Genomic DNA, 27,649 nt, shown 5'->3' with positions numbered 1-27,649 from the left:
CCTTTTACGTCGATAAGCACCCGTATAATTGCCAACCTGGTTTTCTCTTCAATTCATGATGGTGCCACTATTTATGCATGTCAAATAACATAGAGCTTTTCAGGTAAATTCTAAACAATGAAACAGTGTTGAATAATCACATGTGACAATTTGCGGTGAAACAATAGCCGACCTTAAAATACATAAACAGATAAATCTGTTCCATTGTTCCAAATTTCGCTCTAAACTCTAATGTAAGTCTTAAGCTGTTTTGTCTCCATATCATAAGTTAATTTTATATCAGTTTAACGTATTTTATAAATACCTGTATATTAAGTTCTTAAGTAATTTAGGTAAATCACTGTCTAAAATTGCAATTTTGGATGCCCGCATGCAGAAGTAACTGTTACATTCTCTAGTTTTTTTAGAAGCTAGGAATAGTTTCCTAGACATAAGCACTTATACAATTACCCTGGCTGAGAAAAGTATTGTGATGAGTCTCATCTGAGAGGTTGAATAACATGAGTCTAGCTAATTAGCTTTAAAAAGTACTATGGAACCCTTTTATTTCAAAGTTAAAGTCTCATTCATATGTTAATAAAATTAATTAAACTCAACGTGTAACGAAAATGATCATGTATACAGAAAGGTGTTCGAAAGCAAAGAAGAGGAAGGAAAGAGGTGTCGTTCAAAAAGGTATTAAAAAAACTTTTTATTTCTCGAGTATTTTGTACTTGCGAAGAAAAGTAAATAATTAATAAGGAATTGGATTCACTAAAAAGAATTTTAAGCAAATTGTTAGTGGATTTCTTGGTATGGACTATTCCACTACACCTGCGCTTTTTCAAGGGTCCAGTATATCTCGCCAAAACGTGGATGAACCGCTAAAAGTGGCCCTAGACGGACCCCACTAAGGGCCAAAGGAATTCTCGGAATTCACTGCCGCAGTGCAAACAATTTAACTATATTATAAGTTTTAAAGAAGCAGGGCAGTAACAATACCTTGGTCACCTAGGAAAGTCTTGAACACTCCAACAAGTTCTTCACTTACCTCTGCTATGGCTCATTGTAACCAAAACGGACTGATAACCTTTGATTTCTTTACCTTCTGTTTACCTTGTATTAGAACCCCCAGAAATGGCTAAAATACAAGATGTATCCTACACATACAACACAATTTTAAGACCATGTTTCTTGGATTAATGCAATTCAAAAAATTAAAATAAATGGAATTAACGTTTTAAAATCTACAATAAGGGTTTGAAATTACTATTATCAATACATAAATCCAATCTACTTCCAAATGACTCCAGTCATCTTCTGAAAACATCAGGCTTGTTTTTTAACACCCTGTATTTCAGAAATGAAACAATTTCCGACATATATTAATAAGAATTTTTTCCTTGTTTTGACCCAAGAAGTAACATCTTACTCAGGTCCCTGTATATGTTAGATTACTATTTCGAAACTTCAAAAAAAGATTTATTCTAAAAATAAAGTAAATGAAAGTTAAAATAATACGTTTTAATTTCACTTGGTCTTAAATCTTTGAAACTGCAATAAGAAAACGCCGTATGCGAAAGGCGTTATAATTCATGTGATTTTAATAATATCCATTATCAACGATTTTCAAAATGAGTCCTGAGACCATACGTTGACTCCACAATTGCTCCAGTGGTATTTCGAGACCTCTTGGATCTAAATTCTTGAAAGCCGCAAAGAACACTTTTTTAACCCCTATTTAAATAACATCAAAACTCGTAAGAACTTTATTGATTAGATATTAAAAATTCAATAAAATGCGTGACTTTAAACACTAAGACTTTTCTTCAAATATGTGTTATGATTAGGATACTGTTGTAATAAATCAATTTACTAATCTATTCACTTATTATTTGTCAAGACGACCATCGAAAGAAAAAATGCATTAAGAATTAAAGCAAATGTTTATCAATCTAATAAATATGTAAAACATCAACTTTTTTTATTGTCTATTTTTGTTTGTAATGGAATGTCGTTTCGATAAATTTTCATATTATTTTACGTGAAAAATGTTATTTATTTACTTGTGATACTGGTCGATGTTAATAGGTATTCGAATCAGTTAAAATTCATTGCGATAATTTCTATGTTATGGAGAGTAATCTTAAAAATGGTATACGCAATTCAGCAAAGAACTGAAATTATTTGTATTTATGGGAAATAAGGAAGATATGCAAGAAGAACAGTGGAAGTTTTTAATCTTATAAATTCTAATTCTAATGAGACACAGATGCATTTTGGACTTAACACACAGTTGAGACCTGAAGCACAAAACAAATTCGATTGCAATTGCTGAAAAAAAAAGATTTTAGTCTTCAAGACAGTTCGAGTTTGGAATTCATTTCTACTTGAAGCAGTAGCGCACACAGTTGAAACCTGAAACACAAAAAAATTCAATATTAATTCCTGAAAATAATTCAATATTAATTCCTGGAAAAAATTCAATAATAATTCCTCAAAATAATTCAGTTTTAATTCCTGAAAAAGTAATTTTACTTCCTGAAAAAAATTCTATATTAATTTCTGGAAAAACATCTTCAAAATATCTAGAGTTTCGAATTAATTTCGTCGTGAAGCAGAGATGTACACAGTTAAGACCTGAAACATAAAAACAAAATTTTAATATTTGAAACAGTTCAGGTTGCGATTATCACTTTTCCGCCACGTCCAAAGATGATCCTAAGTACCTTCCAAAAAAGCCAAAAGTGCTAATAATTTCGAGTTTCAATTAAAATTCTAAATACGTCGTTCTTATTGATTTAACAGAACTTAACTGTGAATCACAAGAAATAATAATCAGGACTCATTCCCGAGTACTAAAAGAGTGAACCAGAATCATATCAGCAACATCCACGTTTATTCACAAAATTTAAATTATAGATACATTAACGGCGTACCTTACGAGTCTTTAGAATAAAAGAAAACCCGATTATCTCAATTATTATTGCAGACCGAATTACAAACATCCTGCTCATCACAGTACTAACATTCGAGTGAATCACCTTCGAAGTGATATCGGTACTACCTGCCTTTTGTCAAGATCCAGCTGATCGGCCTTAGAAATGAAACATGCGATTTTTCCAGATTTAGTAAAAGGGGAAATAAGTTGCATATTCAAGGCAACGAATTTATTATGCAAACATACCCTGACAGAATAAAAAATACATTTCTCATTGCAAAGAGAACTTAATAGAAAAAGAAGTTAAAGGTTTTTCGAGAACAATACTAATTAAGCCATAATAAGATTAAAAACGTACTTAACTATTAAGTGTCACGTCACCAAATTCAGAATAAAAAGGGCTTCACGAATCCAATTTTAGAAATCCAAGACCGTATTTAAAAAAGTTAAGTTGATGATGGTTTCTAACAATTGAAACGCCGGATTACTAACGTAATATTATCACGTTGTAGAGGGGCAAAAGTTGCAGTGGTAAAATGTCGCTAGTTTTTAATTATCTATTCAAATAAACCCTAGAAAAAATATAAACAAATTTTCAAAATTTTGGTTTTTTCGAATATCTTCGAAAGTGGTCAGAAGTTTTCGATTTTCAAAAAAGCGTTTTACTGAGCTGTAAATTGCGCAACTTCACCCTAATTTAATGAACCTTGTATCTCTTCAAATAACTAAGATGCTCATGTGGAGGCTCTAAAATCGGGTACCCTGTATAATAAAGATAAACCCACTACCAACCTTAATATTTTGTCTCAGTTTGTTAAAACTTGACAACTTGGAGTGCTGAATAATATATGTGATCTAATAAATTTAATTCTCTTATGAACATTAGTCATAAGCATCATGTTGTGATCCTGCAGGAACAACGTGTTTTCCAAAGAAGAAGTGAACATTGACAAATAATTTCGGCTCAAACCAGAGACTCACATAATTGATACTTGAAACATAAAAACATTGAATTTAATTTCCTAAATTACCATTAAAAATCTTAGACCTATGTTAGTCGTGGATACCACCACTGAAGTCGTGGAGCCTTGGAAAGGCACTTTTCGGACCTTCATTTTTAGAACCAAAAAAGTGGTAAAAATTAGGGACAAAAATGATGCTGTATCTCAAAAACTAATAAAGATATTACCAAAAAATTTTCATTTCAAGTTAACTTAAAGATGAGTTTATTTCGTATTTCGAGTATCTTGTTTATCATGCCACCACTCGGCTGAATCATCTAAGAATCGATATCTGTACGAGGCATAGGACGAACGACAACAATGATGCGATGGCCTTCAAACATTCAAATAACTTTTACACCCTTTTTTGTGAGCGCACAGCTCGTCGGTCCAACCATGGAAACGACACGCGAAATAAAATAATATGTAGCGTGTATATGCTTGGGAAACGATATATAAATAGTGAATAAAACCCACTTAGAGTGGTCACCACCAGAGAAAATAAAATTAAACGAAGTTAAATTAAGTACAGGTTGTTTCAATTTGGAGTGTTGTAACAGGAAAAACCTATTAGATAGATAGGAGAAAAGTGATTTAGGTATCACGGGCTCGATTTTTGAGAAATGTTTAATGTCAAAAACCGTTTCCCGATATCATCAGTCCATTAAAATATAGAAGATTTTTCGATTTTTGGCCATATTGAAAATCGCCAATAACTTTCTTATTTATTAAAATATTGGAATTGCGTAAAAATGTTATTAAAGCCCTTTTTGAGAGGAATCTAATGAAGTGTTCAAATTTTGTCTGCTGTTCACCGTTTTTCTACAAATTGCTACAAATTCATTTTTCCAAATATAAATCATATGTGGCCGTGGCTTAACAAAATAAACAATGTTAAACCCTTTTCAACGATATGTATAATTTTAATATTTATGTTTAATATTGATTCTTTTCGACAACCGAGGAAATTTATTAGATTGATAAACATTTGCTTCAGTGATTTTTCCTTTTGATGTTCATTTTGACAAATAGTAAGTCAATAGGCTAGTAAATTGATTTACTGCATGTTTAGTATTTTTTTTTATAATTAAGTATGTTAGTGTATCCCGATGCTGCATCAGCAGTTTACGTTGGAAATCACATCAATTTCATTGTTGAGGTTCCTTCGATAAACGAAAACCACGAAAACAACAATTTGGTTTATGAGAGTGGACTGTATTAAATTTCATTTATATAAATAATGGTAAAGTACTGGTCTAAGTATGAAGTGGGAGTTTGCTTAGTTGGGAAGATTACGAGTTACGTTTACGATCACATGTCTAGAGCGAGCACTGGTCAAAGAGAGCAAAATTACTGCGATCATCCCTTAAGTACTAAACCCGAGGAACTCCATCCAGGGGCGCACCAATACCAGAAGCCATTGCGGGCAATGGTCGCGCCTAAGGTCATAAAATCGCCGCCATCTGGCAAATACCTATACAAGTCGCTTTCATTGAAGTATTGCGATCCGCCGAATTGCGGATCGCGGCAAAGGTCCAATTTAGAAAGCTTCCTTTGACTAGTAGCGTATTTCCCAGCCATAAAGAGCCCTTCGATATGGCCTGATGGGTACGATGGTCTGGCGCCCAGATGGAATCTTTCAAATACGTATCGATGCCCATGGGCGTAACTTAAGGGATGAAAGTACAAAACAAATTAACTAAACAAACTACGCCAAGAAACAATAACCTACAGTCCTTAACATGAATAACCTAAAGTCCTTAACATTCATTATTGGCCAAACATCCGATTTTAATTGCTGACCGCTTCGCCGGCAATAACTAAAAGGAATCATTGTCCAGTAATCTAAACTGTTAGGCGCTAAGGTGACTCATGGCTGAGTAGCCAAAATTGCCATGCTTATCAAGGGTACGCCTATTAACAGCCATCCACATTTTATTATTTAATCTCCGTGAAATATGATGATGAAAATCAATATACTTTGAGTTTTTGAACCGATAAGTTGTGGCTGGTACTGAAGCCAGCTATGTTGTTTCAATTCTTAAATACCCCAAGTATTTAACACTGCAACTATTTCCTAAACGTAAGACATGTTTGAATTTTAAAAAATTTAGTTTCAACGCTATCAACACACTAATGGGAAAATGGTTTTAAAATGATCATAGACGTCTGACTGCATAATGCAACGGCCGACTGTAACAAATGAGGTATCAGAATGTAGAGAATGAATTACCCTTTAATATGCTATATCACTTAACCCCCTTTGCCATTTAAAATATTTGAGAGGGTACTCTCTTAGAGGGTTGAAAGAGGCGCAATGAACACACAACAGGTGTTCCCCCTTGATAACAAATTGACATTTAAAAAAAAATCTATTCTTTTTCCAGATAATAGGGGTGGGAAGTTTTCAAATTGACATGCTATATATACAATATATCTTAGGCGTTAAGATAGATTATCATCAGTTCCTGAATAAAGAAAAAAAAATCATTTGTGTAAATTATTGCGTTTTTCTCAACTTATTAGCTTTTGCACAATTAAAACGTTCAGATAAAAAATATTACTCATTTTTTAATGCTTCTAGTCCTTATGTTCACTGAACTTGATTAATTATAGTTGTCCAATATTACACACCCCCCACTATTTCATAACCAAAGCAAGTTTCATCACGTTTACCTATCAATGGTGGCCTAGCCATAAATACGTTTTAATCCCATACATACATATATCGAACAGAGGATACATAGGAGGAAATTTTCAATTACAGGAAGTTTAAATAATTCAATAATATCGGACTAGCAATGTTTGCTCAGTCATGCCTGACGCAGAATTTTAGGGTAAATTTTGTTATAATGCTCCAAACAAAAAGACCACTGACGTGCACTTAAAGTCGGAAAACCGCGCTATAATCACGATTTTACCGAAAAATTAAAATTTTAGGTATTTCTTGAAGGTTTGAGATTTATTTTTAAAGCTCGAAAATAGGTTTCATCATCTCAAACTCGCTCAAAATTTATGATTAATTTGTTTATACGTTTTACATGTGGCCATAAAATATATTCATTTTTGAAGTGTGTAACTATTACGTCTGTAATATCGGCGGCTATAAAATGGATATTTCGGCATATGTCATTATTACTTCGAAAACTATTGGCAGTAAAAACTGATTTGGATATACATTGCAAGAATTTAGTGTAATATAATCAGATTTAATATTTTATTTTAGTTTGCATTGAAGTTTCATTCGTCAAAAACGTGTTCTAAACGGCAGATATCCCAGTCCTAAAGTTTGAAATTTACTGTTTATGCTCTGCATATCTAAAGCTCTAACCCAAGGTCTATCTAGTCCAGAGTTTCTACCCAACGATAACCAAAACAATTTAAAATCTTCTTTATGATGACAGTTTGCCAAGAAGGGGTTTATTTCTTGCTTGACCATATAATTCGGATTTATAGCCTTCTCAAATTTCTCTATCGCTCTAGCTTCCCTGGGGGTTCAAATGTGCAAACAGTGGGCATAAATCAATAATATCCTCGCCGGATAAATAATTTATGTATGTAATTCTCCCTGGTGGACCCTCAGGTATTTCCTCAGCAGGAATAATCTCATCGTGTTGAGAACTAGATTATTGATCTAAATTCTATAAAGGCCGTGTAAGGTTAAGGGGTCAATTCGTCCCCCCCGGGTGATCAATCTGAAATTTTTACCAATTGTCCCTATCACTCAAAGGACTTACCACATAAAATTTCAACTTCCTAAGTCTCACCATTCAAGGGTAAGACGGGGTTGAGGGTGAAAACTTTAAAACGCCATATCTCGGGAACTATTCATCGTACAACGTGGGGAAAAATGGTGCGTCCTTCAGTAACCACCTTCTTACTTTCATATACTTGGAGATTTATCGGTTGATGCCAAAAGGCCGAAATCTAAAAAAAAAAAAACTTAGGTGATTTTAGAGTATTAGGTATACTATACCTATACTTTGAATCGTTAGATCCCAAATACCGAATTTGATACAAATCTGATTCAACGTGGGTAGATACTTCGAGAGGCCCTCTACCCAGTGCGCAAAAATGGTTAGTGTACCAAAGTGTGAACTCCTCTAAAATCACCTAAGTTTTTTTTTTTTTGAGATTTCGGCCCTCTGGCATCAACCGATAAATCTCTAAGTATATGAAAATAAGAAGGTGGTTACTGAAGGACGCACCATTTTGCCCCACGCTGTACGATGAATAGTTCCCGAGATATGGCGTTTTAAAGTTTTCACCCTCAACCCTGTCCTACCTTTGAATGGTGAGACTTAGGAAGTTGAAATTTTATGTGGTAAGTTCTTTGAGTGATAGGGACAATTGGTAAAAATTTCAGATCGATCTCCCGTGGGGGCCGAATTAACCCCTTAACCTTACACGGCTTTTTGCGTTTAACATCTGTAACTTTCAAATGAGCCCCGATTTACTAGAAATAGTCTCCAGTTTTCTTTCAGGTTTTTAGCTTGGAAATTGTTTCAGCAAACCAGATAAACACTTTGCATAGTCAATCAAGAGGAAAAGTGTTATAAAATTAACTCTCGATATCTTTTGTGACATTTTCATTTCCATTTTCTTCGGCTCGCTGAGCAGAGACATCATTATTATCCTTCGTAAAGACTTGAAGAAGTTGAGAAAAGTATTGCTGTTGGGCAACTTATGATAACGAATAAGTATCGAAGCAATTTGTGCAAATATGAAATAATGAAATTTTAAGGAGTTTTCAATTATGCTGAAGAAATATGAAAATACTGAAAAAGAAAGAGTTCCAGTAATGTTTGAATTAAAACGTGATGGGGCTTGAAGCAAAAAGCCCCGTTTACATACAGAGGGGTTCTAAGAGACGAAAACTTAATTTGTATGCAAAAGAAATTTATTTGGGATCCAAAAATGTTTTGGCATCAGATTAATATTAGTCCGATCTTCTCCGACGTTCTCAGAATATCGCCCATATTGGACCTACATACATATATGGGCAAAAAACACTACTATATACATGATAAAAATTTCAAACGCCAAAATGTCTCCTTCATGTTATCAAAAACCTACTTGAAAACAGCCAACTAGAAGCATGAATTGACGACACTCTTTCTTTCCCTTTTTCTCCCGAATAAAGGCTTCCTCAGGGATCGCCGTTTTCGTTCATGCTTTATATTATATACTTTCTTTTAACGAGATTAAGGGAAATCTGCTAGACAGACTTCGTGGACTTGGTTTAGGTGATCTCATGTGTCCACTTAGTGTCAGGTTGATGTTCCTTTCTTGCAGTAACCCCCCGACCGACCCCCTGTTTTAATGTCTGGAGCGGCTACTTCGGACAAATTTAACTTCCTGTCTTCATCTAGTCCTTTCGTGTCCTATTTTTACTTCATTACTGTCCTAATCATTTGGGTTACATTGTTTCAATATTCTTCAGAGTGGAGGAGCAAGTTCGCTATGTTCCCTATTTAGAATGCGTCTCATTTGGTTTTCAGCAAGTTGTCAGTCGTTGACCATTATTGAAAAAAATAGGATGTATCCAGGGGTGGCATCCTCTTAATGCTAGCACTTTGGACTTTCCTATTCTATTCAGATATTTCCAGAACATCTGATGGCCAACTAATACTTGCTTTATGTAATAAAACAAGTTACCCCATTTTCTGCGTGTCCATGTTTTGATATCCTTAATAAATATCTCGATTCATCCATCATATAAATTAGTTTCCATTACATACGTATATTAATTTCCATTTTGCTTGCCATTTTTTATATGTTGACTGTTTGATAATATTGCGTTGTTCCTTTCTCGATGAGTGTAGTAGGGTTAGTTCTTATAGTCTCAAGGAATCGATGGAATTCCTGTTATGACCAGTAGGTTCACCGTGGGAGCTGTCCTGTATGCTGATGCTAGTCTCATTGCTACTAGTCGCATTATTGTTAGAGCATTTTCTTATAGTTTTCGTATATGATTGCTTCGATCTAAATTGGCACAACATACCCCACTATTGAGTTTATGAGTGCGGTTATGAGTTTTTGCTATTTAGTCTGTCCATGTTTCTTACCACTCTTGAAAGTGTATTTATCATATTTATTGCTAATTTTGAAGATGTCTGTCACGCGCTTTGTCATACACTTATTAGTGCCAAAGTAGACTCCCTTATATTTGTCTAGATTTGAGTTGCTGACTGCGGCCTCTTGTATGTTGATCTCTATCTCCTTTAGTTTTCCTCTTGAATGTCAATCATATTTGTTTTATGCGGCGCTATCTGTATTCTCATATCATTTGGATGATGGGCTATTTTCTTTAGAGTGCATTCAGTCTTTTTTTCAGAATTTTTGCATTTCTTCTTCGTACGACAATCGTCAAGTCGCCAGCATATGCGTGCATACAGAGAGATTCATAACTATGGAGTCGAACTTCTAGGGATTATTTAATGTAACAATAGACATCTGAGTATAAGAACCGTGTCCGAAAATGTCCGAAAATGTTTCCCTAAGATGCTACGGCTTTAAAATGCTTAAGGCAGTTATTTGCATAAATGTGTTGTATCAAATTTTAGTATATTTCATTTTAATATATTTGTACCAAATGACACTGCAGTAATTGTTGAAAGTATCGTATTTGAATTGAATGCACCTGTTTAAACAACGTACATGGTTTTTGCGAACTTACCTAAAAATTTGTTAATCGTTTTGAATGGCTTCAAATTTCCCACTAATTCGTGCAATCAGGTCTTGCTATAGAGCAGGAAATAGTTCCACTCGCGTTTCATAAACCATCGACTTTTATATGTTCCCACAGAAAGACATCTAAAGATGTTAGATCGGGTAACTTACCTAGCCATGGAACTAGACGCCTCGGCCGATCCAATATTGTCCGAACTGATGGACTTGAACAGAAAAGGCGCACCATCATTTTGCAGCTACATTTGCTGTCGAACGTTTAATGGGAACTTTTCAATCAATTCCGGCATTGAACATAAATAAAATAAAATAATTCGATAAAACACATTTTTGCACATACTAGCTGTCTTAAAGCATCGTAAAGCTGTAACACCTTAGGGAAATATTTGCGGAGATGGGTTCTTATACTCAAATGCTTTTTATTGTTGCATTGAATAATCCCTTAAAATTTGATCCCATAGTTCTAAATTACCCCGTATAAAGTGACTTTCACGTTGTTGATTGCGTTAAAAAACTGTTGCGTATAAAACACGACTCCTGCAGTTGTGTTTCTGTTTAATTTGAAATAAAGTTCTACCATGTCCACTTTGTCCTTTCATTTTGTACAATGTGTCCTGCCACGTTCTGTTATAATTTTCTGCCATTTCGATAAAGCGATTTTACACAGAAATTTCAAATCAATATGCACGATGGAAGAGAGGAACTTCCAAATTCATCTGTGGCAAAAATTTGAAAAGCTTTATAAATGGTAAATCCGAAAATTATTTTTAAAACCGTTATAAGTTTCCTAAAATTCTCTCTATTTAAGCAATTCTGTCTCTCTTACGGCAACCAATATCCGCATACATGCAAAACCAATTTGGATCACCCTGTACATTATTTAGAATATTTCATCATCCCTCTCAATCTCTTCGACGTTCAGTGCTCAAGGCATTTCCCCTTTCTCTCGGAAAACTTCGCTTTATATCTCACAAGATGTATCTTATTGAAGTCCCACTAAATTGGGCCGAACAAAATTGCTTTGGGCAATCTTTCCGCTCGTTTGCGCCTGTTCAAGCAGTCACGAGTTATACATCCAAATGGGTCCTTTACTGGAACGAATTTCGACATCGTTTGGAAAACGTTTCAAGCTCGTTTTTGCATGTATTTGTGCTTACTTTTCACCTTCTCAAAGATTGTTTACATTCCCTACCTACGTGCGACTGCTTCTTTTGGTGTTTGAGGATCCAAAGCCAGAACAAATTTGCCTTCGGCAAGATTAAAATTACACTTTCACGGCAAAGATTTTGTCGCGTGTACAAGAAGAATTAAAATTTGATTAACAAGATACAGCTAGGGTCGACCCTCTCATCCAGGTAATGCAATCAACATGCAGATAGCGACCCTCTATGAGAATGATGTCGTTTATGGCCACAGTTATGGCACATTTCGTCGAACACAAACGGCTTCGTTAAATTTTACGCCTCCCAAAATATTGGTACTTTCATATTTTATCGCACGCAAAGTTGATACATCAAATGAAAATGTTAAAACCAGGTCGGACAAACCGGATAAAAAGGGAGAGAGAAAATGTAAATCGAATTTAAAATAAGCTTCAGACTTGTTTATTGTTTATGAAGCAATGATGGTTGTGCCGAAAGAGGCCATTATGAAAAGTGTTTATTCGAAGTTTGCTAACATTAACTCCGGGTCGAGAAAAAGAATATTCGATAGGAAAAATTGATACCCAAAGTTAATAACAAACCTAAAATATCTCGCCTCACGCTGCTTTTGATCAGTGTGTTTCAAGATTTTGCCTTGCCTTCAAAGTTTCAATAGAATTTCCTCTCAAGAAATGAATATAAAGTGGAGTAGCGGAGTGAAAAGCCAAAGGTCTTTTTATTATCGATTCGGTGACAGAAATAGAGCAGGTAATAGAAACTGATATTTCGGGTTGTGACAAATTTTCCGCTCTCTGAAGGATTTATCAGCTGGGGTCTATATTGATTTGTTAGACAGATGAATTATTTCCGTACCAGTGGAGCTTTGAATATGATTTGCCCGGGGACGTATTCAAATTGATAGTTCGTGAACATTTATCATACTTTGCCCGAAGTAAATTGAAATGGTAGCTTGTTATGGAAAAGTGGAAAAGGATGGCTGATGATGCTTAGGGTTCAAAAATTTTGAAAATTTTGAAAATTTTTCGAAAAATTTTGGTCCCAAATATTGGAACTACAATAAAAAAAACAACGTTAACAGAATTCTAGAACGTCTGGCAACTGTGTGCTGTGCAGCAAGATTTAAGAAACTCAATAAATCTCTGAAGCTTGAAACTGATATAATAATAATAATGTTTTGATATAATAATAAGTACCTGGAAAAATATCATATTATTGGTCGATGGTGTGTAGTGATGCTTGCAAACTTCATCTAATTATGGAAAATATTCTAAAGATTAGTATATTGAACCAATCTTATTGAATCGTCTATAGCAAAGATTTTTACCAGGCCTGGCTAATCTTCAAAGGTTAAATCAAGAAAAGACAAACAATTCGCCTTATTACCTTGTAAACGCCAATAATTGGCGGTTTTGAGGTTTGGCTTAAATGAGAACTGTGAAACAGAGGAAACACACACCTCTCTCCTGTTCTTTGAAAACGCTACTAATCATCGACTCTTTAAAATTCAATTAAAATCTTCAAAGGCGACTACATATATTGAACTAAAGTTCAATTGATATTAAAATCATCTGGAATCATATTTTTCTGAAATTCTATAAGGTTTGGAAATCAGAGCTGTGAAGCAGAAATCCTGGAATCTCAAAATTCTCGCCTAAACTTTGATAACACGAAAAGTTCTGTTGTATCCTGGAGATGTATCAAGCGGAACTTTAAGAAATTCTCTTGTGGTAGAATTCTCAAAGTTTTAAACTTTAAAACAGAGTTACATAACAGAGACACAAAATTATCGTACAAACTTTGAAAACACGAATATTGTGGGTTCTAAATTCAGCAAAAATCCTTGAAAATGCGAAAATATTGAAAGTCTGTACAAGAAGACTTGTAGAAGTGCTGTGAATTTTCATATCTAAAAGGAGAGGTCCAAAAAAACGTTCTCCTCTAAATCATCAAAGCACCTATAATTTTGATTTGAAAACGATTATTTGAACGTTGTGGGATCTTTTTTTTTCGAGTTCTAGAAACGTTTCCTGGGGAGGGATTCGGACGGATTCGAAAAACCCGAAAGTCTCTAATACACGTAATCCTCTAAATCTCGTAAATACTCATCATGAGAGTTGAAAGTTCAGGAAAAATATTTTCTCGAAGATGTATATAGCCAATGAACGTTATTGAATCCTATGTCAATTGGTCACCAAATATTATAATTTTCTTGAATCATTCGAATTTTTATTCGAAGAATTTGAAATTTCCAAAAATTCATTTGGTTGACATCTTATACGATTCAAGTCTTAGATTCGTCTAATTACTACTCTACTGAAGTCATAGAAACTTCTGCTTACTAACCAAACATGAGGCAGAATAGATGATGCTAGTAGTATATTTTTCCTGCTAGCCCAACATACTTGCTGTTGACACTGTCGATTTCTGCTTATGTTTAATTGACCCTCGATGAACCGAACTGACGAGAATTATTAGGACTGAAACCTGTCTTTAGGGTGCTCGAGTTAATTATATACAGAGTTGGAACAAGGCATAAAGTCGCAATGGACCTTAATCTTCTCACATCTCTTAAGCTGTTTGTCATTCGAGTGAAGCACCCGCGTTACTTGAATACTATTCTTGTCCTTATCCACCCTACATAACCACTTCGTATGCTTAGGGTAAACTTATAAGTATTCGAAGCTAAGTTAAGGTAAACTGTGCAATTGTGTTTGTGATAATTTGAAATGAGGCCGCCAGTAACGTTCCTTATAGCTCCTTGTCCTTGAGCACAACCCTGAGCTCCAACCTTGACAATATCTCAGACACCTACGCTACAACTACACGAGTACTACTATGCCTATACAAAACCGTATAGCACGACTACAATAATTGAATATCGTAATTATCCAGCTTTGTCCAACTCTCCTTGAACTCCAGGCTGGCGCGTCCCGGGAGCGTCGCGGCGCCCCAATCAACAAAAGGTCGTTTAACCGGTCGGCGTGGCTTGCGCGTCGCACGGCGTCGTTGTAGCGTACTCGATGACGTCACAGTTGTAATCCGGCTGACGAGATACCAGAGCGAACTCGGGAGTCTCTCGAAACTGGCATCTGTGCCAGTCGAACTCTGACGCTCATCCAGAACCCGCCACATCCAGAGCGTCTCCAGGCCGACCTATACGAACTGTCGAACTTGCATGACCGGAATTTTGGCGCGTTTTCCGAAAGCCGCTTCTTTATGGCTGATGAGCTTGGTTAGGGAATAAGGTTAGTCCTTCTTACTAGGGGAATGAGTGTCGTTTAAATAGTTAGAAATAACTGCATGAAATATTTTATGCCACATATTAAAATTTTCAAAGAAAGTTGAGTAAAACTATCAAACATAATGCTTCAAAGAAAAATTAAAACGTCATTTTATTCATTTTTTGCATGTCGAAATTTTCATTAGGAAATTATTCATTTTATTTTTCCCATAAAAGTTAGGCACAATATATATAAATGAAATTGAAAAATGGTACAAACAGTGGAACCACGAAGCGAAATTTTATTTAAGCTTCCAGAATATTTAAAAACGTATATTTAAGGTTTACGTCCAGATATTGGCAATAAAACTTTGTAGCTTAAACGATAAAAGGTGATCATGAAAATCCCTCAATAGGCGTCGAAATATAAGGCGTATGTCTTGGAAAAATTCATATACCGCGCGGCTCTAAATTGACCCTACTAAACTTTTTAACAAATTATTATTCTTTTTTAATTCAAAAGCAATATTAAATAGGACAAAAAATATTATTTTCTTAAATATTGCTTACGTCACCGGTAGCGTCAAATGGACGATTTTTTTAAATTTAAACATGGATTAAGTGACATTTTAAATTAAAGAACTTTCAAAATTACATTCAATGGTATATTGAGATTCAAAATCGATCGATTAGTTTTTGAAAAAAAGTTATAAATTTGGTAAAATATGTAATACAAATTCAGTTAAATAGTTCATAAATAATGAAAAAACTTGTTTGTTTATAGGAAATTAGTTTGTGTTCGATTTTGTGCTCACAGATAGTCTTTAGTTAACAAAAACAAAAATAATAATAACAATAAATAAAAATAAAGACTATCTATAAACAGAAAATCGAAAACAAACCAATTTCCTATAAACAAATAAGTTCTTCATTATTTACATACTTTTTAACTGAGTTTGTATTGCATTTTTTACCAAATTTATAGCTTCTTTTCTTAAAAACTAATTAATCGATTTTGAATCGCAGTACGCCATTGAGTGTAGTTTTGAAAGACCTTTAATGTAAGCTATCACTTGATTCATGTTTCAATTTTTAAAAATCAACGATTTTGCGCTACCGACGAGATGAAGTAAGGAATATTGAACGAAAAACAAACATGCTGCTTTAGAATTATTAAAAAAAAATAATTTGTTAAAAATTTAAGAGGGGGTAGTTACACTTTAGAGCCGCACGGTATTATCAGTTGCCAATCCCGTGTTACATAGTGAATAGCCAATTGCTTAGCCAACGCCTTATGTTAGCAGTTCACAACCGACTTCAAGGTTTTGCCAATGATCACTAGTTGCGTCTAATATAATTAAATAACAAGGTAATTTTGACCGGTTAATTGAACTAAAGAGTAACTAATCGTGGGTTTTGGGTCTTGGGCGGTATAGGAAGATAAACTTTTAAGTTGCCAAGATTTCGATTATTTTTACTATTTTCAATAAGGTACTGGTGTTTAATTAATGGAAAACAAGCTAAAAACATTGAATCAATTCTGTTACACACGATCCAGAACAAACATATTAAAAGTGAAATTAAATTGGCTTTCCGTGTTTTCGGTCTTGGGCGGTAAGAATTTTTTTTGCCGCCCAATACCTGAACCATAGGATTCTCAAGTCAAAGTCAACTGACTGTGACTTGAGAATTTTGGTCCAGTCTTGATGATCAATCGTCAAGTGGCGTCAAGTGGTAAAGTCACAAGACTCAAGATCAGTTGACTTTAACCGACAACGGGCTTTACCACATTTCAAACTTAAATGTAACTTTTTACTTCATTTTGTAACTATGCTGAATTTCTTTCTCTATTTATCTGTGATGAGAAATGCAATCAGTGGAATGACCGCAATGTAGATTTACTTTGAAATTTCCATTTCGTAATTTCATTACATTGTAAATATTTCTGTGTAAACGCTAAAAATTCGAAACTTAAGCTATTTCTTGCGGAAAATAAATCTTCTCTGCGACCTTCTTTTAAAGGCGTAAGTAGCGGTTAAGACATGCCTCTGATTACCCTTTACTTTCCTCTCCTAAAATATCTATGCAAATTTTGTGTAAACCTATTTTCAAACGTCTATTTAACCTTCCCACTCCTCTTTTATTCAGACGGACTATCAATTTTCTAAAAATCTGGTAGGTTGCAATTTAAACCCTCAAAGCATGTAATATATTCGAAACCCTCGTTCAAGCTTATTTATATTCCTCGAACGTTCAAGTAGGTTTTTAGGTTGAACGTCTCCGAAATAATAAGTAATTTTATGGTTTTTATTTAAACTATATTGTTTATCGTTAAAATTCGCATGATGTGCATAAACACACTGAAATTATATAGGCTGATACAAACGCTTATTCTCAGCTAACTTAATATTGTTTCAAATACTCTAAAGTTATTGTGTTTTCTAGTACAAATTATATGTTTTTGTTCCTAGAACGACCCACAAAAACCAAGTTAAAGGAGTCTTCCTTGAATTTCAGTGATTTAAAACTATGTTTGCACGTCACTAAATGTTCCTTTTACAATTTTATGTACATTTAGAATTTCGGTTTAATTTGGATTAATATAGCATATCCTACATGGCACATATGTTTTCAGTTTCTTAAAATAAATCCCAAATATTTATATTAGATCTGCATTGTGGGATTATTCGATTCCTGCTATTTTAAGGAAAAGTATCACTAGTAAACTTGGAGTAATACTCGTAATATTTCAGTTTTAGTAGTACTTACTATTTATGCAATTAAACGCCAAAATAATCTCATATGCACAATCGTAATTATCAGTGTTAAAAGAAATATCTCTATACGTATATGGAGGTCCCCAATAGTGTATCGAAGAGCTTCATATTCTTTTCTACTTTTATTCCTTGGGAGATTCTGTGTAATTTCAATGAAGCCTTCTCGGTGCTTAACTTCTGATTTTGAAATAACGTAGTACAAAATTTTCAACTTTTCTTGCGTAAAGAACTGAATTTCGCAAACTTTTTTATATAGAGAATGGCGGTTTGCACTTCTTACCTTACTTCCGCAAAATCTATTCAATAGCATAATATTGAAATTATCAAAAAGTAAATATAATTTAAAAATTAATTTTAAATGTTTTAAAAATTTTCTACATAGATTTTATTTCCGCAAATTTCACAGCAACTTTGCTTATTTTTTAAAAGGTTTTAGTGTTTCGTTTTGAACAGTATTTAAGTGACATGTTAAAAAGTAAATTTTTGGACTGCATTTCTAGCAACCGATCTGTATTTTCACAGTATGTAAATTTTATTAATCTTTACCTCTTCTCTCCGCATTTCCAACGAAATGGGGAAAAATAATCCTGAATATTTCCCCTTCAAACCTTTTTGTACGAAATTTCACGGCAATACTGATTGTCTCTTAAGAGATTTGGTAACCCGTTTTGAATGGGTTTTATATGAAATGGAAAAAGTGAACTGTTATTTTGTAATTTTCTGTTAACAGTTACTTTTTGTATCAGAAGTTCGATTTAATTCTTACTTTTCATTTTCCAAAGTTTCATATATGTGTGTTTTATTTCTCTACGAGTTTTGGAAAAAACAGAGTGGAAGAAATGCCTAACCTTTATTATAAGATAGTTTTTAAGGGAAATGACACAGTTTTACTGATTATGTATATAAATTGCACAATATTTAGGTGTATTATTGAGAATGCAATTTTTCCTCATATAGTATAGAAGATTTTACATATTTAAAAAACGACCCAATGTCTTGTGCAGGAATTTGTTGATGTGAAACTAGCTTTACCTACTAATTGTTTCATTGGGACGTTATCAGAGGCGTTTCGAATGGAAAAGAAAGAGTAAGAATCCATTTTAATTGTTATTGTTCTTACTTAGATTTTCAATCGCTAAAGAGCAGCAATATTTGTGGGTCTAGAGAAAAAGATCATATTTCCCAGTAGCACTAAATATTAAATAACAAGCAAAGTGGTAGCTGAACGTGAACAATAAAATTAGTTCTGAAACAAAGGTCTCAGCTCAAGTATTTAATATAACATAATTAGCAAACCAGGAAGTCGACTGGGACAGAATTTCAGTGTTGCAGTGAATGTCCGTTCAATTAACACTTGTGACCCGTTTTGTTGCTGATTGAACATGAAAGGTCCAAAAATTCGGAATAATCTAATTCCAGCCGCTGCTACTGGAACTTTTTCAGACTTGTAAAACTGGCACTACTGTGCCAGAGTAACATTTCATGCCCGTTTTATGCCTTCTTTCAAATGGACTTCCTGAATAATGAATAGCGGCTGGATTGAATAAACGAATATAAATGTACGAAGCAAAAATGCGGTTTAAAATTTTGTGAAAATAGCAGAAACCGGTGTATCAGTGCTACCTGGAATATCAGACATACGAGGTAACTTATGATTCATAAGACTTTGTTTCTGTGTTTGTTTCTTCATGATAAGGCTTTTAAGTAAGTAATTAGGAAAATATTTTACATTCTGCCTAAATGGATAAATATTAGGTAATCGCGAAATTACTCCGCTTGTCAAGATTTACACTTGATTTCAATATGTGTTGTGAGCCCAAACAATATCTCTCGTATATGGTACCGCTATGTAAATTTTCCCAATTAAGTATTGTTAATAAAGGTAGTTGTGAGGATTTAAGAAAAAACATCGGCAATTCATAAGGGAGACATTTTTAAAATTCTATTTGGGGATATCAACAAGGGTTGTTGGAGCGACACACTATTCTCCTTTACACTTAACTGAGAATAACATTCACTCATTACTGAGGGCTCGGACGACGAACCCTTGTTTCGGTGATACAGTACATAAGTGATGTCGTCATCGTAAAAGGTTGAATTGAGTTAAGTGGTGGATATTTTGTTATTGTCCCTAATTTAACTAGCCATTTTTAAAATTACTTTCTGAGTTGGTAATTTATTGAAATGATATTTGTTGCTGTTTAGTTCCTTTTTATGCATCTGAGCTTGCCCTCTTGCTCAAGCGTGTTATCCATGCTTAGTGAACAAGAGGCCACATATAGGTTTTCATTAAATCAAATATATGGGCTTCCTTTGATTTTACGCTTTATTGACAATGGTTCCTTGGTTACGATTCACGCATCGTTCCACCTAATCCGGTAACCATTATCAAAGGCTCGCTGATATATGAAATTTTCTATTTTTAAGATAGATTTGATGCGCTTTAACTCTATTTTTTGAAAATTTCTTACATTCACACGAAATTTTACTTAAAGAGAATCAAAGAACAGGTAAAATATATGCCATCATGTCTTTAATAATGGTCACGGGATTAAATGGAACGATGCTTGCATCGTTGCCAAAGAACCACTATCAAAGAAGCTTAAAATCACAGAAAGCGTATATATTTTTCCTAATGAAAATCGATGTGTGGCCTCTGATTCCTCGATTTTCTATCCCGGCTGATACAGCCACCGCTTGTTCTTATCCATCAAAATGATTGCTATGAATAAAGGGCATTTCAACTACAAAAATAGCGACTGAAAATTAATCCCATGTTGTTTTGTTGGCAACGAAATTGTTTTAAAGGTCGTAGCAAAAGTTTGGCAGTTTCTATGCTACCGAAATTTTAAGCAATCTTATAAAACAATTTGGCTGCTTTGTGTGAATAACTTCTTTAAGGATCCATCGGTGGATATTCAAAATTAAACTCTGGAAAGTTGCTTCTTAATGCATTCCTTAAGTCGGTAACATTTTCCTGTATTTCTATGACTCTGAACAAAGCCAGAAGCCACATTTAGTAACAAAACTTGACCAAGGTGCCTCACTCTTAAATTCAGATATGATTGCGTGATGTTGTCCAATTAAATTCATAGTCGTTAGTTACATCGTTGCGCTTTTCGTTTTCACATTGGAGGAATCGATTTAACTTAAGTTTGTCTTCTTGTCACTCGTGAATATGAGTTTAAGCTAAATAGCACATTTGAAATTTCAATGCCATGCAACGAATGAAATGAAGACAGGATTTTACGGACTGTCGGATAAAACTTGGGACCAAACATTTCTTGATATTATATATTTCTGTATATAATATTTTTACGTAAATTCTAAGGTGTCTTGTTGATCATTTTTATTTCTAATTTAATTTGAGGCTACTGGGAATCTACGAAACTATTTCATTAAATTTTAATCCATGTAAGTTGGACCCACGTTCAGCTTTAACGTGTGAATTAGAAAATGTTTCAAGATTGATTTAATCCTGTAAAATTTAACTTACCGCATTTTTCTTTCGAGAGGAAAAACTCTACATTAACCTTCAGATCATTAATTTCCTTTTTACCTATTAAAGATGACCAAGGTTACAATTTCTAATTTGTAACTCCGAATCTAAGCACCTTATACCAAATTATAATTCCTAGTCCTTCCTCTGATGCTCGTTTTTGCCAGTAATAAATCTTTCAGAAACGCTGTAATTTCTCGGCATTTACCAATTCACTCCGCCCCAAAAGGTCACAATTGGGGCAAAGTTTAATCCTCGTTTAGTCTGGAGTTCATTCCATTCCTGCTGGGGAGACCGTTTTTGCCTATTTTTAAATATCTCTGCTTTAAATCTGCAAAAATATAAGTGAAATCATACACGTTAGATGGCAAAACTTTCGGTTTAATTAAATTTTTAATTAAATTAAAAATTTTTTAAATTAAAATTTTATTAAATCTGCAGTTATGTGGTTTTATAATTGGTCGAGAGGTAATTAAATTCCATCATATTTTACAAAATAATGGAAATCGCTCAACTTTGAAAACGCCCGGTAAAAATAACAGACCCTATATTCGATAACGACCTCAAAGTTGTTACAGCATCCAATATCATAAATCAAGAACACATAAAAAATAGAGCCCTCCATCATGAACGCCGGAAAAACTTCTCAAACCTGTCCAAGGATGCATTCTCTTCTATAGACGCAGGGTAAGAAATGTGTTATCCTTTTATATCAAACCTCATTTCCAGTTATTTTTGTTCACAATTTCGTATTGTTTTCAATGATAATAGAAACAGATTCTGCCCCTAAGAGCATTATGTTGTTTGAACAAACATTCCAATGCTATTCCAACCACCGTTTCACAGATTCCGGGCCAAATCGACAAGTCCCTTTAGAATTAAACGCGAATTTGCTTTGAATCATTTTATTAAACTGGTCCATACTAATTGTTATTGTTTGTAAATATCCTTTGAAGCAATAATTAATCGGCTGCAAAAGTGCATTAAAATTACTTATAATTTTTTAAATGAAAATTTGCCTATATTTTAGAAGCTTATTTTGATATTGTGGTGAAGGAAACTGTTTTTTTTTCTTTTTAGTTATTTAATTTAGCTTAACTCCCGTGGGATAAAAAGCATTCAATTCTTGGCGTAAAGAAAATAATATTAAATTCTTTCAGCAGACGACGGTAACGTTTTAGTCGTAATGGACTATGTTACTTATGAACAAAAAATTGAGGGCTTTTTAAATGATGGGAATTACATTAAATTGAATAAAGACCCCACACAAACATTAGAGAGAAAAATTTATAATAAAAATAAAAAACACAAAAATAGTTTCACGCACGTAGAAAGATACAAATGAACATCTCACAGCAGCAAAATAGCTCATTTCTCAGCGACTGAGATAAAGAATTTCAGGGCGTTTCACAAATTTTAGTTATTCACTTTCTTTACATTTTAGTGAACTACGAATTAATTTTCATTTTTCTACTCATTACTTTGTCACCGAAACGTTTACAATGATTTTAAATCTGAGACCTCACTATGAGGGTGACTTTTATTCAGAGTTAGTTTTTAACTGAAACAGTGTGCAATTCCACCGCTTCAGCAACCCTTAGTGGTGTGCGACGCGTTGTTCCAAAATAATAAAAGAAAAAAGCTGCTTTCGCAGCAATATTTTAGCATTGCGTTGATCACATGCATAATTTAACACAGAAGGAAATTATTCCTAAAATAGAGATCATAAATTCTAACCCCCATTCATTGGCATCAGTGATACCCTGGTTTATAGCGCTACGAAGTGAGAAACTGTATCCTAACAAATTCAATTATGTTTCCCGAAAAACAATTTTCGAACATGTGTCCACTACAGCAGAATTCAATTACGGAAAGCTTTTGCTAGCTTCAAAGGGATTTAGTAACTTTTTTCCTACAAATTCCCGGTAATTCTCCCTAGGCATGCAGCTGAATGTTTTATGAAGGTTTCGAGATTAACCGGTTACTGTAAGATTAAATTTACCTTACGTGATTGGTTTTTATTTGGTTTCGATTCGTATAGCAATAAAGCAAATTGCAGGTTCTAATTAAAATTATTTACTTTCTTACATATCACTTTTCTGATAAAAATATTAGAAAGTAAATAGATTTATGTCTATCTTATTTTTTATTATATACAAACGAAGACGCGTATTTAAAGGAGAAATTCGTCGTTTAGGTTAACGTAACAAGTTCTTCTTTTCGATTCAATTTAGAGTGCATTAAACCTCGCGTAGCCTTGGTAGAAGCAAACTCAGAAAATTTAATTTCACAGTTTTTTATTTAATCACGACCGACTTGCTTTGCCATGTAAAAATGAAACTTCCAAGTATCATGGTATAAACATTATATAGGCCCAAACCATATTTTTCGAAAACGGCTCGATTATCAAAAGCACTATAAGGACCAAATCGTCAATACATGGTGCAGCTTTATGCTACTTGCAGATAATTATTTTTCTTTAAACACAGAAAAGGATGACTAGTTAGATATCTTTAAATCTATTAAAAGATGGCTAGAATCTATGAATCATTATGGCTGAACACCCGGGAAATTCATCAGAACTGGCAGGCTAGCTTGTTGATTTATGTTGCAAGTATATCTTGTTCAAAACAATATACAATCCTGGAAATTTTAATGATTGTTGTGTAATCTGGGAAACTGCAGGAGTTTCTCATGATGTGAAATAACAAATTTATTATTTTTTTGTGCAGAGAACAGCAAGTTCAAAAAAAAGCCCTTTCCGAACTGAACTCACCTCTGTCGAAACGCATCAAAATCGTAGAGACTAGTAGTTGTTTTACATTTATTTAGCTATGAAATTAGCATTTTCAAAAGGATTTTCCCAAACAGTTTACAAACAGGAAATTTCTGCTGTTTGAAGCCTTGATGCAATGTAGGAGATTTTTTTCCACTACGAACTTTAAAAAGCACTATTATTGGGTGTATTGAATAACTGTGAATTACGTCTTCTCGCCTTTTTTCTAAAAGAATTAAAAACCAGATAAATAATGAAACATATGTGGCTTCGTTATTTACCTAGCCAGCTCTCCTAAGTAAATTAAAGCACACATTTACAAGCTGAAAGTAGCGTTTCTGTCAACATGAAGAATTATAAATCATGCGCGTCGAATCTTCTTTAACCACTGCGCGCACATAATCGTGCACATTTTCAGAATATAAATAAGATCGACCATCCATTTGTCTCATCAGTCATCGTCAAGAAACGTAGGCAGTCACTCCGCCCTATGCTCCATCGCCTTTAACAATGTTCACTGCAGATGTAGACGGAATGTCAAGAAGAAATTTGCTTTGAAAACCGAAATACATTTTTGAAGATAATCGATGGAGTAATTTTTGTTGTAAAACTGGTAAACAGATCTAACCGCGATATTCTTGTTTCGAGAAACACTATTCCACTCAATCTATTGTAACGTAATCCCAAAGTTTTGTTCGACGACTAATTTAGCAAATTGAACTTATGTGTATTTCATCATCTTGGAACTAAGGCCAAAATCGTACCCTAACATCATTCGAGAGAATTATGTTTCCATTTAGCGGTTTTGCCCATCAATATGAATTCAGAAGCTTTAGGCCCTTGAGTCTAACTCAAGCATACTTAATGCAAAATCAATTAACAGTGAAAAGTTCAGGACAGATTATCAGCGCTTAGTGTTATAACTACTTTACACAACTTCAAGAACGTTGAGAGGCACTGGACAAACTTGTCCTAATACATTTAATTCCATTACTATCTCATCGACCTTAACTCATGAAATATCTAAAGTGCTTTAGTACATATATTTTTCAGGCATGCCGAAAAGAGACTGGTTAAGGGAAACATAGAAAAGTAAATTTGAGAAATTGCATTGATGAGTTTCTTAGTTTCTCGTGTTGAAATTTGTAGTGCATGTGTAGATTATGTAGCCCAGAAATGATGATATTAACTCAATGAAAAAGATATTGTGTCGTCGACCCTATTGATCATCATCTTTGCCGATCAGGGCGTGATTGATAGAGTAACACATCAATTTACCTTTTTTTATAAAAATGGTCCCCATGTCGCATTTGGGTCGACGTCGGTGATAGTTAATGTTCAGTTTCTTGGCGCGAACAGTAATTTTTTTTATTATAGAACCTTTTATATCCGGAAATGTGGAATGGGGGAAAGGGGAACCTTAATCGAATTTAGCTATCTGGTTATCGTTTTATTATACTTAACGTGTAGTCGTTACTGAATTGCTCGTCCACCTTATGTTCGATGCAGCACTCTAAAGTGTTTATACAGCATATAATAAAACAAGTGGATAATTAATAAATAATTAAAACAAAAAGTATCTTAGTTGGGTTAGAGTAATTTTACAACAAAGCTAAACCAAAAAAATCGTAGTAGTTAAACAATATCACATAAATAGTCGTTTCGGACACAGTAAATCAATATATACTCAACATAAAATCACATGAAATGCTGAATATTTTAACGAATAAACAACAAAAAAATGCGCCTTTTATAGATTCCGCTCAATTTATTCTTAATTTCTCTTGTTGTGTCATAAAAAAGAGCAGTGCCCATGCTCATAAAAGAAGACGGAAATTTAGCCTAAACTGGAATAGTTTGGAAGTAAAGTTATTTTAAGAGTGAGGTGATCGAAAAATGGCGAAATAACTCAATATATTCAAATCAACCAAATTAGCATGCGAAAACTGAAGAAACCAATGCCTACGTCAATGAAACGCAGTAAATCCCTCTTAATAGCGGTTAAATAATAGGTACCTATCTAAATTGATCATTATGCGTATAAACCCTTTATCTAATCAATACCAACTGTCCTGAAACAAGGGCGTTACTGATTATAAAGCTTCAATATATGCCTACTGATGAGTGATAAACTTAAATTAGGGAAGTTTTCATAACAGCCAGGGATTATATCTCAACAAGCAACTAAGCCATATTTAAGTCAGACACTTTGGAGGGAAAGATTTCGTTTAATTTTGGGATCTACTTTCAGGAAAGCTGTTACATGTTGAAAGTTTCCAAAGAAGACTTCAAGAATTTGAGATTTCTTATTTATTTTTAAAGAAGGTAATTTAGCGCTCTAGAGGCTTTGGAAGTGATAAGAATTCTGGAAGAGTCTGTCACTTGCACGTAAGCCATACTTGTAATATTAAAGATGAATAACAGCTGCTCGTTGAAACTGATCTTTTTAGGAAAGTTTAAATACTTAAGCAAAAAGTTTCGCCTCTCCAGGAGTACTTTATGTAAAAATGATAAAGTCACGTCAGGGAATGTAAGTTTTAAGGAAAACTGTTTTTAGTTACGTGTTGAAATTTTATGCTCTCGACAATAGGAAATAAACTAAGTGTCCAAGAAGTCTACTTTTTGCACAATAAATCTTTATAATCTACATAAAATTTGCGGTTATTGAGTGGTTAGTTATATATTAGTCTTTTTTCTTTGGAAGACGAACAACTACTGTCTATACACAGTAAAATGTACACTCCCATTAAACTCAAACTATACAGACATATATGTTATGTTACTATACGGACATATATGTGTTGTTTCTGAAGAACTAAAATAAAAATAATTAGTAATAGCTCAGATATCTGGACAATTAAAAAAGTAGATTCAAATCATACGCTCACATGCCTTGATAGTAAACCACTTAAATAGACAAAAAAAATAAAGTTTAAATGTTCTTAATTTTAAAAAATTATACATTTCATAGAAGTTGTGATCTCGTTTCCAGAAAGACGCAAAGCCGAGTTCGGTTGACAGTGCAGGAAAGACACTTTTCCCATAAGAAAGGAAAAATATTTTTTCATAACTTCATAGCTTCGATTCGGCTACGAATAACACTACGGCAGTAAATTTGCTTTTTTTTCGCCTTGTGAAATAAATATCTATTATTTTTAATTCATTTAATTTCCAAGAAAAAATTACCTACTTCAAATTGGCAGGAAATCGCCAAAAGTCTCATTAAAGTCGCTTGAAAGTCGCAATAAACTTCAGAGATCCGCTTGAAAAGTCGAAAAATCTAGAACTATCTCTCGAAAATTACAAAAATACCTCGAAATCGAATGAAATCTTCTAAATCAGGCACAACCTAAAAAAACTATTTTCATGATTTCTAAAAATACCTGAATATTTCTCGAAAATGTATGTAGTGTTTCCAGGCTTCCACGCCTTAGTTATTGAGGTAACTTCAAAAATTTCGATTTTTTATAGCAATCCCCAAATGAGAAGAAGGTACTACCTACTTTCTGCTACTCTCAATCTGCAAGCGCCAATATCTCAGAAACACTCCCTCCAAAATAATAGATCTATAAATAAACTTGTTTTTTTTTGTAATTATTGGCA

At 33.8% G+C, this 27,649-nt stretch overlaps 1 protein-coding gene across 6 annotated transcripts in view; it reads left to right on the top strand.

The window, feature by feature from the left end:
• The window catches only part of LOC136412135 (diacylglycerol kinase eta), a 114,998-nt gene that overhangs the window by 16,629 nt on the left and 70,720 nt on the right, over positions 1-27,649 (top strand). Inside the window, exon 1 of one of the 6 annotated variants that reach the window (XM_066395064.1) lies at positions 14,880-15,019. The exons of the other annotated variants lie outside the window; for them this stretch is intronic. The gene's annotated coding sequence lies outside the window, so the exon portion shown is untranslated. Of the gene's footprint in view, positions 1-14,879; positions 15,020-27,649 lie in introns of those variants that run through there. 6 annotated transcript variants of the gene reach the window in all.

This window comes from Euwallacea similis, chromosome 11, assembly GCF_039881205.1.
Source record: "Euwallacea similis isolate ESF13 chromosome 11, ESF131.1, whole genome shotgun sequence".
In the NCBI taxonomy this organism is placed as follows: Eukaryota; Metazoa; Arthropoda; class Insecta; order Coleoptera; family Curculionidae; genus Euwallacea; species Euwallacea similis.
This window is presented reverse-complemented; position numbering and strand designations above follow the sequence as displayed.